Genomic DNA, 14581 nt, shown 5'->3' on the forward strand with positions numbered 1-14581 from the left:
CCCACAAGCAAAGGAATGTGGCTGGATAAAAACCACACAACCTTGCTGAGTGGTCTCACTTTAGATACAGGACCACTGACTCAAGAGGGCCCTCAGCCTTGTCCGTACTACACTTCTCCAGTAACTCTTCCACTCTGAGGGAATTCCTTCTCACCTTCTTCTATCTCCTTAAATAGCCAACAGCCCCACCCCACTCACAGCTTTCTATTGCTTAGAATAAAAGAAAGCTCACAGCCCTAATCTACCTCATCAAACCCACTGAGGCAACCGCACAACAAAGAATATTCGGTGCAAACTGGGAAAAGGTGCACACAGACTGTGTGCGCGCGTGCACATATGTGTGTGTGTATGTGTGTGTGTGTGTGAGATGTGGAGGATTTGCTAAAAGGCACCACCTCTGCAGCTGGAGCAATTAGAAAAGGTGCCCCTTCCTGCAGGTTGATTTGGCCTCAAACTTGGTTGGCAGAACAGGGGCTGGATTTCAGCTCCCACCTGCCTCCTGCACGTCAGTGGCCTGAACAGGCTACCAAATGTACTACCTGACCTACCTGCATTTGCACCCACGGACTTTGCCTCCTCTCCAAAAAGAGTGTGTGAACATACTGTCCTTGCTCCTATCCAAGGCCAACTCGTCCACTTCTACACTAGGTCTCATCGTTTCTCACCTACTGGAGGACAAGCTCTCTCCAGCTGTCTCCTCTTATCTTCTGCGTCATCACCTTTACCTCTCTAAAGGTTCATTCCAGAATACCAACATAAGGAAACATCCCCCATCTTTAAAATACCTTCCCTTAATCCCAAGTACTCCTCTCTCTCCCTCTTTCTTTACAGCAAAGCTCCTCAAGAGCTGTTTAGACTTGCTATAAACACTTTCTCTTCCTCACCTCCCATCTCTTGTTCACACTAATCAGACTTTCTGCCCAATGACTCTGTTGAAACTGCTTTCGTCAAGGACATCAGCAACCTTCATCAGGTCAAATGCAGTGTTCAAACTCTCAGTCCTCATCTTACTTATTTCAACGGTATTTGATAAGACTGGTCACTCCCACCTTCCTGAAACAATTCTCTTATCTTCCAACACTCCACCCTCTCCTGGTGTTCCTCCTACCTCGTAGCTCCTTCTGCTCTTCTACAGAATTTCCAAAGGTTGAAGTTTACCTTCCTCCTCCCCTCTAGCTACTCTCCCTCCTAAGTGATTTTACGTAGACCTAAGGCTTTAAAAAGCATCTATGTGCCGATGACTCCCAAATTCATATGTTCAGACTCATATATCCATCCAACTGTTTTGCATCTCTACTTGGATGTAGAACAAGCACCTTATGCAACATGTGCAAAACAGAATTCCTGATTTCCCCCACCTCAGATTTTTTTCCTTTTTAAATCTTCCCCATCTCATTAAATAGTATCACCATTAACCTATCCTTTACGCCCTGAACCTAAGTATCATTCATGATTTTTTGTTCCTTCACACACTCTCTGCCAAATCCATTCCAAATCTATATGTATCTGAATACATCCCGAAACATCCCTTCTCACCCCTTTTCTGCTGCCATCCTAGTCCAAGCTACCATAAACAGCTTCCTTACTGGTCTCCCTGAGGACATCTGTGCTTCCCTGTTGTGTATTTTACACACATTAGCAAGAGTAACTTTTTCAAATGTGAATCAGATGCGGTCACTCCTCTGCTCACCCTCCCATGGCTTTCTGTTGCTCTTATTAACAGCCCATAAGGCGCCATAGGATCTGACCTCTTCCCCACCTCTCAGCCTAACTACTACTGCTCTCTGGCTAACTGACTACGCTCAGCCATACTGGCCTTTTGTTGGTCCTGCAACATGCCAGGCTATTCCCACTTCTGAGTTTATGGCTGATGTTCTTTCAGCTTGGAAAGACCCCCCTACCCCTCTCCTTCCGAGGTATTTGCTAGGCTCACCCCTTCATATCATACATGTATGTGCTCAAAGGTCTCCTCTGAGGGGCAATACCTGGCCATCTATAAAGTCATCCCATTCCTGGCTTTATATTTCTTCACACAACATCACTTCCCGAAATTTTTGTTTACTTGTTTGTTGTGTCTCCTCTCTCCCACTAGAATGCAAGCTCCACGGGGCCTTTGCTTGCCAACGGCATTCCCTGAACCTAGGACAGTGCCTAGCACCTACTAGATGCTCAATTAGTACTTATCAAATGGTTGCATTCCCTCCAAAATTCTATTCTCCTGAATCTTCAGACCCTTCCTCATTTCCTTTCCAGTCTCCCACACCACCACCCCACGCAAGGCAAAGCTGCAACTCCCCGCTCTTTCCTCTGCGTTCTTAGCGCTTCCACCGCCTTCCAGCGCGGCCCCTTTAAGCGGACTCCGGAAAGCCGCGGGGAAGGCGGGGCCGAAACCTCGCCGATGCTGACTCGAAGGGGCGGGGCGGAACTAAGGGGGCGGGGCCTGCGTGCTGCGTGCGTGCGCGTTCTGGAGGCGCCGCCGCCGCCGCTCTCGAGGCCGCCGCCGCCGCCGCCGCCGTCGCCGCGCAGAGCCGGAGCAGGAGCCACGGCCGAGAGGAGGGAGGAGGAGGAGGAGGAGGTGGAGGAGGCGCCGGACCGTGGGGGTGAGTGAGGGGCGGGGAGCCGGAGCCGGCCCCAGAGGGAGCAGGGGGCGCGGGTCAGCCGAGCCCGGGCTGAGGCGGCTCCTGTCGCCGGTCAGTCCCCTGGCTCCCCCTTTTTTCTCCGCGTTCCCTCGGTGTCCGGGGCGGCGGCCCGGGGGCCTGGCCGGCGGGAGGGGCCAGGGCTCGGGGAGGCCCGGCCGCTGCCGCCCGGGGCCAGAGCCAACCACGCCCGCGGACCGAGCCGGTCGACTGTGGTTGGGCCTGCGGGAGAGGGACGGGAGGGGCCCGGGCCGGGTGTGGGAGAGAAAGAGGACATTGTGTCCCCCACCCTCCAACTCCCTGAGGTGTCATGGCACAAGCCCATTTCCCTCGCCATCTCCCCGGACATAGTGCCCTCGCCCCTCGCTGCCTGAGAGAGGTAGAAGATTAGACATCGCTGCATTTTTTTTCTTCTTGCTTGTCCCCAGACTAGGGTCAGATCTTCTTTCAAACGCAGCTCACCCTTTGGGGGGCACGCGTAGAAGGGGGTTGCAGGGTTGGGTGAATTTTCTGTCCTCCCTCGGCTCCTTGGAGAGGTGCGGGTAGAGGGGAGCGGTGTCCTTTCTGTGTTCCCTTGTTAGGGTTCGGGGTCTCCCGTTCCTTCCTTCATTCCCCCGGTGCACAGGGCTGACATCTCTACACCCCACTCCACCTCTCAGCTCCTTTCCCGCCCTCTCTCCCCCACGTCTTCCGTAGCATGCCATGTGTTCGCTTTCTCAGCGTTGCCTTTCTTGGATCTCTGCTTTTTCCCTGAATTTTGTTAGGGAAGAGGTCACTGTGTGATTCTTCTTGTCTTCCTTCAAACGGGGACTGGTAGGAGTGTCTTTTGCCCCCTCGTTCAGGAAGTTAAGGACAGTGTCTTAGATAAATTGTGTAATTTACTGCTATAGGGGAAAGATGAGGGGAAGACATCAACTCACAGGGCTAAGAACCAGTTTAGGGGACCATTTGACCTCTTGGAAAAAGAACTAGCATTGAGGAGTTAATGTATTCCGTTTTGGGAGGGAAGATCGTTTTGTCACTGCTTTGAAGGGAGGTGGTTTTAAGAAGGAAGGGAATAACAGGGCAGGAGGTTATTGGGTCACAGTCGTACAGGTGGCCACAGTTTTCTGCTTCCTGGGTGTGAGATGATGATTTTTCCTGTTTTTAATCACAGTAAAAATGAAGGATCAGCTCTTAGTTTTAACGTGGGGCTGCTACCTTCAAAAGCAGGCTGAAAGAGCAGTCTCAGAAGGGATGCTGCTGGAAACAGGATTTGGAAACTTTATTTTGGTTTCCTGTCAGAGTGTGTGGGGGTGGGCACACGTGTGTGTAGTTTTTCTTTTCTTTTGATGTAACTGATACCTGTGATATTTTGCCATAATAAGCACTAAATCAGGCCCTGATCCCCTGTCTGTCTTTATTATGATTTCCTATAACACTTTCTGTTTGAAATTATATTTGTGTTGGTTGAAATTCTTTTTAGTCTGGTGTTTCAGTGAATCTTGTTTACTCCGCATTTTGAATTATGTACTACAAAATATACTTAGGTGTAAGGTACTGAGGATCACACCATGCCCACTGGCACATGGTAGGCACTTGGTATTTCTTGAATGAATTGTTTGATTACAAAGATGTGTCTAAGTTTTACATATCATCTATCTTTTTGAGAGGTAGCTCAAATTAGAAGATTGCATTTCACTTCCAATATACAAAATACTAATTATTAACGTTTTTTGGGCCACTGACACCTTTGAGAATATAATGAAATATACGTATAGACTCTCTCCTCAGGAAAGAAGCAATAGACATTTATGCACAAAATTTCACATTCAGTTTCAGGGACCCTCTGAAACCAACCATGGGTGCTTGTCTTAAATGTAAACTGGAATCCTGAGTATTATTCAGTTCCATATTAAAACTGTTCAAATACCTTTGTTCACCTTCTGTGTGACCTCAGGAATGACAGTGTCTGCCCTTACAGACTAAACTTTGGGTCTTTGGAAACAAGATTTAAGAGTGATTGTTATTACAATTTTATGTGGAAAAGTTCTCATTAATAACTTTTACCAATAATTTTGAACTAGTAATTTTAAATTTTTTTTTTTTTTTTTTTTTGCGGTACGCGGGCCTCTCACTGCTGTGGCCTCTCCCGTTGCGGAGCACAGGCTCCGGACGCGCAGGCTCAGTGGCCATGGCTCACGGGCCCAGCCGCTCCGCAGCATGTGGGATCTTCCCGGACCGGGGCACGAACCCGTGTCCCCTGCATCGGCAGGCGGACTCTCAACCACTGCGCCACCAGGGAAGCCCCTGAACTAGTAATTCTAAACAAACGGCTTTGAAGGAAATAAGATTGTTATAGTCACTTTTGACAGCTTAAAATCATAATCACGACTGACTTATGATTTTTATTGTGCAAACTCCTTAGCAATATGATCAGCACTTGAAAATGTTCATAGATCATTTTTCCTGTTCTCTTCCAAGCTTGTTTATATGCATGGTTTTTCATGTAGTTAATAATTATTGTACAATTATCAACATCCAGTATTAATCTAACAAGTGCTTTTTAAATGCCTATTAAAACAAAGTCCTTGCTGTCATAGAGCTTATATACTAATCAGGAGAGGTGGGCCATAACCAGATAAATATAGAATAAGTCAGATGATAAGAGGTATGCAGAAGAGTAAAGTAGGGTAAGAGGATAAAGAGAAACAGTAGCAAGGAAGGGTAGTCAGGGAAGACATGAGTGAGGGATATATGCTCTCTTGGGGAAGAAGGTTACAGGCAGAGAGGACTGTTAAGTGCAAAGACTGCTCAGTCTTTGCCTTGACCTTTTGGAGAAGGCCAGTAAGCAAGAGGGAAAGTGAGAGAGCTTGAGGTTAAAGAAGTAGCCGAGGCCACTATAAAGCCTTTTAGGCAATGGTCAGAACTTTGGATTTTACTTTGAATGAGATGGGAAACCACTGGAGGGTTTTGAGTAGAAGAGAGACCTGTTCTGACTTACGTTTGTGGGAAATGTTCTGGCTGCTGTGTGGAAATCAACTGGGAGAGGGGGGTGGGAGTAGAAGCAGGAAGACCTTAGGAGGTTAATCTTCATTTTAAACCTTTTTCCGTGGTTGCAAAATAGTCCATCTACCTGCTCTTGGGCGTATAGGTAGTTTCCTTTTCCCCCTATTGAAAATAACAATGAAATGAACACTTTTGTGTATGCAACATTTTCTTTCTTTTCGAATATTTCCTTGGAATTGATTTCCAGAAGTACTGCTGAATCAAAGTATATAAATATACTTGTCTTCTTGGTGTGTCTATTAATTCCTTCAGAGAGTAGATTGTACTAGTTAAAAGTGACAGTTGTTGATCTTAAGTTTCATGCAGTGTCACTTGCATTGAATATTATTATTTAATACTTTAAAAAATAATTTGAGTTATAAAAAAGAGACCTTTTAGATTGTTAGAGTGAATTTTCCAGTAGCTCACGTGAGTTCATTAGTTAGCTCACCTCTCTCTTTAACATTTGACAGCAGCGTGCCAGCTGTTGGTGCTAACTGTTGGGGATACATCGTTGAATTAGAAAGGGTCTCTGCCCTCAGGGAGTTTTACATAATGTGATAGTTAAATAACTTCAGATCTTGCCAGTGTTTACTGATACTCAAGAACTTTGTTAGTATATGGTTGATGATCTTTTATATAGAATGGACATTCCAATCAAGCACCTAATTTTTCATATTGATAATTCTTTTTTTTTTTTGCAAAGGGATTTTTAAATGGCATCTGCAATTTGTTTAATTTCTGTTTTGTATGTCTTTAGAATCATACATCTCTGATAGCCCCACGTTTTGTTCTTTGCAGTAAATTTACGCAGATAGTACTTGGTTGAGGACTTTCACAGTTGAATTTTTAAATTGTTGTAATTCTTTATAAGTTATTCAAAACACAGAGACTGTTGTTTCTGTTAAATAAGGTCAGCACTGCATCTTTGAAATTTTATTTAGATTATAAAGGAGGATGATACCAGTCTGTTTTGATAGAGTCATACCACTGGGCGTCTACATGGCTTGATTTGGCATGAGCGGAAACTCCAATATCTATGAATTGAGTGGGTTGAACTAATAGAGTTACCTGCAAGCACCTAGCACTGTGTCTGACACGAGCTAGGGACTCAGCAAATGTTCATTGAACCTCGGATAACCTCTAAGCTCCCAGTTCTAAAATTCTCTTATTTTAGAAGGTCAATAAAAATATCTTGTATAAAGCATTTATATCTTAATGTTGTGGTGAGTTTAAAATTGTGAACATAAACTTACTTCCTCCTAATGTTCCTTTCAGATTGAACTCATCAGTTTTAAAAAGAGTTATGGCATATTGCCAAGTATTTTCTGCTCGTTCCGATGTCATATACTGCTGCATGACTTAATGCCAAATTCATATCTTATGGAAATGATTAATGTTAAAAATAAAGATATTTAAGCTTTCTTATGTTACTGAAACAGATGAAACATCCATTTTTTCCCCTTTTTTCTGTGTGTGAAATTTGAACCTATAAACTTACCATGATGTTCTGATCAGTTAAGCAGTTCAACAGAGAACTATGCCATTCTGTCATTTTTGCTTGAAAATAGGCCTTTTAGAGGTAGAAGGTACAGGTATGCACCAATAGAAAAAGGAAATTGTGTATGATGATTAAGGTGGAATTGAAATAAGAAATAGTATACTTTTATAAGTGGAATATCTCAGGATTAAATATGTTCTATGAAATTAATTTCAATCATTAGACTAATGGCTTTTTTTTTTTTCAGTTCAGATGACTTACTTAGGCTATATAAATTTAGGTTAGATAAATCTGGAGAAGATTTCTTTGCATATCCAGTTTTCCCAGAGATAGAGATAAGTTTCCTATCTTCAGCGTATTTATTTAGTTCACATTGATAGAGAGTGGTTCAAAGTGTAGAATGGTAAAACTAACCAAATTTGGAATTAAATATGTAATTCTGTGTTTGGTTTCAGAATATATTTATATTAGGCCATATCTCATAAGGATAGGAATGTACTAAACACATAACTGATAAAAGACACTGTTGGATTAATTAAAACTTAAGTTGATTTACTTCAAATTCACAAGTATACATGTATACCTATAACACGCATGGTTGTTTGCAATACTGTGTTATACTCACTCATTTTGGTTGTAAGAAATAACTTTGCTTAGGCTAGAACTGTGGCTTAGTTATCAATGACAAAAGTGTAAAGTTGGAGAGACACAAAGAACTGAGTACAACTGTTTCTTTGGACAAAGCCCAAATGCCGCTTGTAAGATTCTAAGTTAGTAGTAGTAAGAATTCTCTCTTATTGCAGACTGAACATTTCAGATCTGTCAGATGTGTGATCCGGAGAGTAAATTCATTCACTCTGTTTTCAGTGATATTTTTAAATTCATTTATAAATAGGATCATTCTGTTCTAGACATGTTGGCTGTTTTATAGGACATTAAGCAAGCAACCATAACTTAATTATTTTAGCAGCTGACATTTAACACTAATCTTTGGGTTTTATGTAGTTTTCAGTATCTATTCCAAATCATTGATGTCTTTTGAACTACCTTATTTATTCATTTATTTGGCTGAACCGGGTCTTAGTTGCGGCATGTGGGCTCTTTTAGTTGCAGTATGCAGGCTCTTAGTTGCGTCATGTGGGATCTAGTTCCCTGACCAGGGATTGAACCCGGACCCCCTGCATTGGGAGCTCACAGTCTTTTTTTTTTTTTTTTTTTTTTTTGCGGTACGCGGGCCTCTCACTGCTGTGGCCTCTCCCGTTGCGGAGCACAGGCTCCGGACGCGCAGGCTCAGCGGCCATGGCTCACGGGCCCAGCCGCTCCGCGGCATGCGGGATCCTCCCAGACCGGGGCACGAACCCGTGTCCCCTGCATCGGCAGGCGGACTCTCAACCACTGCGCCACCAGGGAAGCCCGGGAGCTCACAGTCTTAACTACTGGACCACCAGGGAAGTTCCTGCACTACCTTTTTTTAAATTTATTTTTTAAATTATTTATATTTGGCTGCATTGGGTCTTTGTTGCTGTGTGCAGGCTTTCTCTAGTTGTGGTGAGCGGGGGCTGCTCTTCGTTGCGGTGCGCGGGCTTCTCATTGCGGTGGCTTCTCTTGTTGCGGAGCACAGGCTCTAGGCGCGGGGGCTTCAGTAGCTGTGGCATGCGGGCTCAGCAGTTGTGGCTCGCGGCCTCTAGAGCGCAGGCTCAGTAGTTGTGGCGCATGGGCTTAGTTGCTCTGTGGCATGTGGGATCTTCCCGGACAAGGGCTCGAACCCATGTCCCCTGCATTGGCAGGCGGATTCTTAACCACTGTGCCACCAGGGAAGCCCCCTGAACTACCTTTTAAACTCTAGCTGTGAAAATATTGCATAACTTGATTATTAGATTTCAGATTCAGTCATTGAACAGAAGTTTGGGTGACCCAGTATTTGGCAGTTTGACAGAAACTGAGATGTGAGTCTGTAGTTTCTACTCTAAGTATATAGTCTATATATATAGTCTAGTAATTTATTTTGTTTCCCAGAACCTGACATATGTCTTTTAAATAAATGTTGTATTTTCATGGTTGAGTAAAAATAGAATGATACTCATTTTGTAAGTAAAAGCTATGTGATATTTTAATTCTCTCTTAGTTTATGAACAACTGTTTCTGTGGTCTTATTTTCTAACAGCTTTTTAGTAGAAATTATCTCTGGGTGATAGGTTTATGGGTAATCTTCAACTTCTTCTTTACATTTATGTTCTTTTCAAAATTTGCCACAATGGAACATGAATTAGTTTAAACAAGAAAAAAATGTTTTAAACAAGAAAAAAATGAAGAAAAAAATTAGAGCAAACCAGTTTCCCATTGGTTAAAGTGCAGTAAAATAAGAATTGCTTGCTCAACCACCTATTTTACTTCCGTCAAAGGTCTTTTCTTTCCTTTTTTTTTTTTTTTCCAAATTGCTTTTCCGCATATAATTGCCACATTGTAGGGAAGTTTTTTCCCGGTTCAGCTAACAGTTTTAATTCTATGTTTAATGTGAGAAGTTTTGGATTTTTTTTTCTTTTGAAGAACAGCTTAATATTTTTTCTACACTGATTAAAATCAACCTGTGCCACTAAAGTTAACTATCCAATAGAACAGAAACGTGCATATAGAGAAAATGCATTTGTGTGCGTTTTTAGTGAATGTTGTTGGTAGCTTGCCAGCTTTATTTTCAAGTTCCTCCCAGACCTGTGATGTGCTTATAAGGCAACAATGGTATATTTAGTTAATTTGCAAAATGAGAATACTTTTTCTGGTTTTTCCATTTTGCATGTTTTGAGTTAGGATTAATTGGACATTTATTATTCTCAACAGGCATACGGTAAAACAGTTCGTTTAACTGTGGAGCTTTCTATTGGAGTATTGGCTGACTTTTAGATAGTGAGCCTTGTGCAGTTTCATGAGTACTACTGAGTTTTGGATGACATTCTTTACACAATCTGAAAGGACCCCTGAGCCTAATAGAAGCTGGAAACAAAACAAATTTGATGTTTTCTTTGCAGTAGGAAGTGTAGTTTCTAGTACAAGAAATATGCCCTTGTTAGGTTCAGGACCATTTTCAGGGGTTATAACTGTTTGAACATTTTTTTCTTGTTTAAACTAATTCATGCTGCATTGTGGCAAATTTTGAAAAGAACATAAATGTAAAGAGGAAATTGAAGATTACTCATAAACCTATCGCCCAGAGATAATTTCTACTAACATTTTAATGTACATTTTTCTAGTTCTTTCCTCACGTGTACAGATTCTTTTAATTTTTAAAAAAATTGGAATTATATTTCTATACATACAGTTTCGCTCCTACTTTTTTCTCTGAACAGGGTATTGTTCTCCTAGTGTGGGACCCTTAGGTTGATCTTTATAATACTACTCTTTTAGATAACACTGGGGCAAACATTTTTGTACATTTATCTTTGATTGCATCTCTGTTTTTTTTTTTTCTTCCTTTAGGGTAGATTCCCAGAAGTGGGATAACTGGATCAGAGGGTGGTTACCCTGTGTATAAGAGTGTGTGTCTCACTGCACCTTCAATGGCATTGAGTAGGTCAGTTTTTACAATCTTTGCCAATTTGATAGATATCTGTTACAATTCTTGGGTGGTAATCACAAAATCCTCATATTATTAATAATCTGTAAAACCATCAGCGTGTATGATTATTAATTTGCAGTCGTCTTTGAAAAAGTTGGTTGGAATGATTTTCTTTGAAAATATTTTAGGTAAAAGTAATCTTTGTAACAAAAACGATATTCCTTGACATTGCAAGTTGAGTATTGTTCTTATATTGGAAAGAAATAGCATTTTAGTCTTCTCTCTTTACTAAAATAACAAACATGAGAAAGCTTATTTTATAGTATGTAATAAGTAGAACTATAATGTAAAACTAAATTGTTTCAGATAGATGAGAGGGATAGTCACATGATTCAGACTTAAAAAAAACCACACAACTTAGTGTTTAGAGCAATGGCTGTAGAGTTAAGCAGCCTGTGTTCAAATCCTTGCTTTCCCACTTACTAAGTATATCATTTGAGGCAACTTACTGAGTGTACAATTTAAGGTAACCTACTAAATATATAATTTGATGTTTCTGAGCTTTGGGTTTCTCATCTTTAATAGGAGAATAAATAATAATACCTACTTTATAGGATTGTTGAGAGGATTAGAAATACTGTTTAAGACTACTGAGCACATAGTAGGCGTTTAATAAAAGCTGGCAGTTGTTGGGTTTGGAAGTTTTGGGCCAGTTTTGTAGGGTGGGGCAGGACATATCTTTCGTGTGTCCTTATTTACATAAATAAATGCAGAGATGCAAAGGGGCCTTGAGCAGTGGCAGCTGGAAGGGAGTGGTAGACATTCTTTGTGGTAGGAGTGGCATGAGCCAAGATAGAAAGTTCAGGACAAGTTGGAGGACAGGAGATTGATTTGACAGAAGCCTAGGCTTGTATAGTTAGAAAATAATGGCAATAAGGGCATAGAGATTGATTGGGACTAGACTTTGGAAGCCATTGAATGCTAGGTTGAGAAGTATAGGCTTTATGTGGGAGCACAAGAAGTTTTGATATGAGGAAAATGATCCGATCAGAGCATTCATCTTTTGGAAGATGAATCTAGCTACAGAGTACAGAATGAATTGAGGAAGAAAGAGACTGAAGATAAGGAGACTGGTTTAAACACATAGGTAAGGCAAGATCTGAGGGTTTAACGGAAAACAAGAGGGAAGGTTTTGGGGGGAGTTGCTAGGAGTCACTGTTGTGAAGATCTCTGGATCTTCAAGTATACCCAGTTTGGAGATGAAGTTCAAAAGAAAGAGTCTGAGTCTATTGAATAGGTTACATGGAATTAGGTAACCTCTGAGAGAAGATAAGACTCAGTGTGTACACTTTGGTTGTTGCTACCTTTTTTAAAAAAATTGAAGGGTAAAAGATTCCTGTTTTTCATCAATAAAAATCATATGTTTATGCTATTTCTTTGACAAATGTATAGTCTCCTGTAGAAATTTACTTATCTAACATTTTGAGTTCTTAGCTAACAGGGAATCTCACTTTTAGACATTGTATTTCTGAAGGTATTATCTTAAAATACTTCACTATAAGGTGAAATTCTTCTCTGTGTGGTTTTTCCAGCTTTTGTGAATGCAACTGGACTTTAGAAACATCAGTTTTGTGAGCAGAAGTGATGAAAAGTGCAGTATAGACTTCTTGTTAAGCAGCTTAGCATGTTGAAGGCAGTAAAATATGGAGCAATAAAAAATAGGAAACTGAGGATGTGCTCTTTAGAAAAAATATCACTTTCAGTACTTCTCTCTTAATTTCTTAAGTTAAAATAAAATGAGTTAGCAAATGCCATTCTTAGTCATTCTGGTACTGGTTCTAGCTCCACGCTAATTGTACTTTCCACTTGGCTGAATAATATGTAAGCAAGTTAGCCTAAAGATTTATATTAATATTTCTTTTTGACTGATAAGTAAACTCACATGAGCTGTGAATTATCTGCTTGCTGTCTTCCTTTTATGTTACCAGTTGAAAAAAGAAGCAACCCCCAATTTTTAAAAAATAAATACAGCTTTGTGACACATGTAAGGTGTTTGCATTTTTTAAACCATTGAGTTTTATACCTTTCTTAATGTTTCTTTTAGTTTTCAAATATTTTCTAAACTCAGAAATAAAGTCTTTATTATTAATTTTATTCACATCCCTCCCCTTTAAGAGTATCCTTGAAAATATTTTAAATTAATAAGCAAATGTAGCACATAGTATTGAGGACTGTATATGTGTTAATTTTTTTTACAAACACTGTTTTTTTAATGTGAAACTGCAAAAGCCAAATCTGGTCAACTGAGTGTTATTTCATTTACTAGAGACCTCAGATATTCAAAACAGGGATTTAATGTCTCAAACTATGAGATTCCAGTTAAGTCTATTTGAATTGATTTGAAGATATTCCTGTTGATCAACAGAAATCAGAACTACAATTCATTCCCTAGGACTGATGACTCTTAACCCTTCCCTCCTTCTCCCCAAGCATAGCTGAGAACAGAATCTTCCCTGATTTGGGCCATGCTGGCACTGTCACTATGATGTCAGATATAGCCTTCCCAGTCTGTACTTCTTACATTCTTCGAAGCCTACTTGCTTCTTGGCAGCAAAAATAAGTTATTAGATTGAGTGGCTAGCAGCTCATGGTATACTATTATAAGAAAATTCACAATTTTAAATGTCAGTTAGACCTTAATAAAGCTAAAATTAAAAAAAGAAAATTTATTCAATTTTTACATGAGGCGACATATGAGGTATGTGAAACATGAGTAGACTTCCATATTTTTCTATCCCAAAAGATTGAAATAAAAGAAAATAAAGCCCATTGGTTGAATAGATTATTGTGTACATTTTTCTTACTCTTTTTTCATTGAAAGAACATTTTTTCTTACTCCTTTTGAATAAGCAATTTTGAATGCTAAATGTAAGTTCTTGACTAAGAAATCAGTCCTTCCCCAAAATAATCTTAAGCAGTTTGGCTAGTTAGCCAACAAATATTTATTGAGTGATTATTGGTTACCTGGTGCTATTTTTGGAACTGAAGATAGGGCAGTGAATAGACTGCTCTCTGGAGTTCTTTATACCTGTGGGGTTTGGTGATTGTGGAGAGAAACAGTAAACAAACAAATAAGGGAACAGATAATTTCAGAGGTCACAAATGCTATGAAGAAGCTGTAACAGGAAGAAATGATAGTGATGGAAGGGTTTAGAATGAGTGTTGAGGAAAAATTCCCTGATGATATTAATCTGACACCTGAATGACAAAAAGCCAGACATGTGACAATCTGCAAGAAGAGTGAACCAGACAAGAGGGCCAGTTGGTGCAAAAGCCCTAAACTGGGAAGCAGCTAGTCATGATTGAGAAGGCCGTTGTGGTAAGCTGAGGGGAGACTGGTAGATGAAGTTAGCAAGGGACAGATCACAGAAGTCTATGGTGAAGGGTTTGGATTTTGTTCTTATAAATACAAAGGGAAGACGCAGGATATCACTACCTACCTTTATGGATAAATATGTGTAACTTTTGAATTTGAAGATGGTGTTACTAATGATACTGGCTTAAAACAAATATGTAGGGTAACCAGTAGTTTTTCCAGACATAGAAAATCACCAATTTATGGTACATAAATTATGTTTTTCCAGGGGTCTGCAGAAATAAGAGTGAATTCTTTTTAGTATTGCAAAGAGCCTAATGAAAATTGTATGTTTGCTCTCAATAGATTTATACAGGTGAAATATTATGTATATTTGCTTTGACCAATAATTATATTGACTCAAATCTTTGAGGCTAATTACCACATTATCATTATCCTACATTGTGGTGATTTGCAGGCTGTTAATGAAATAAAACATTGTGCTTACACCT

The 14581-nt window shown here is 40.4% G+C and overlaps 1 protein-coding gene across 3 annotated transcripts in view; it reads left to right on the forward strand.

Moving 5' to 3' along the window:
• Positions 1-2491: 2491 nt before the first annotated feature.
• RAP1A (RAP1A, member of RAS oncogene family) overlaps positions 2492-14581 on the forward strand; it is a 77095-nt gene continuing 65005 nt past the window's right edge. The window contains exon 1 of one of the 3 annotated variants that reach the window (XM_079910342.1): positions 2492-2600. The gene's annotated coding sequence lies outside the window, so the exon portion shown is untranslated. Of the gene's footprint in view, positions 2601-2636; positions 3016-5816; positions 10730-14581 lie in introns of those variants that run through there. The other 2 variants (XM_079910344.1, XM_079910343.1) reach the window with 2 other exon arrangements.

This window comes from Stenella coeruleoalba (assembly GCF_951394435.1).
Source record: "Stenella coeruleoalba genome assembly, chromosome: 1".
NCBI classification, from domain to species: Eukaryota; Metazoa; Chordata; class Mammalia; order Artiodactyla; family Delphinidae; genus Stenella; species Stenella coeruleoalba.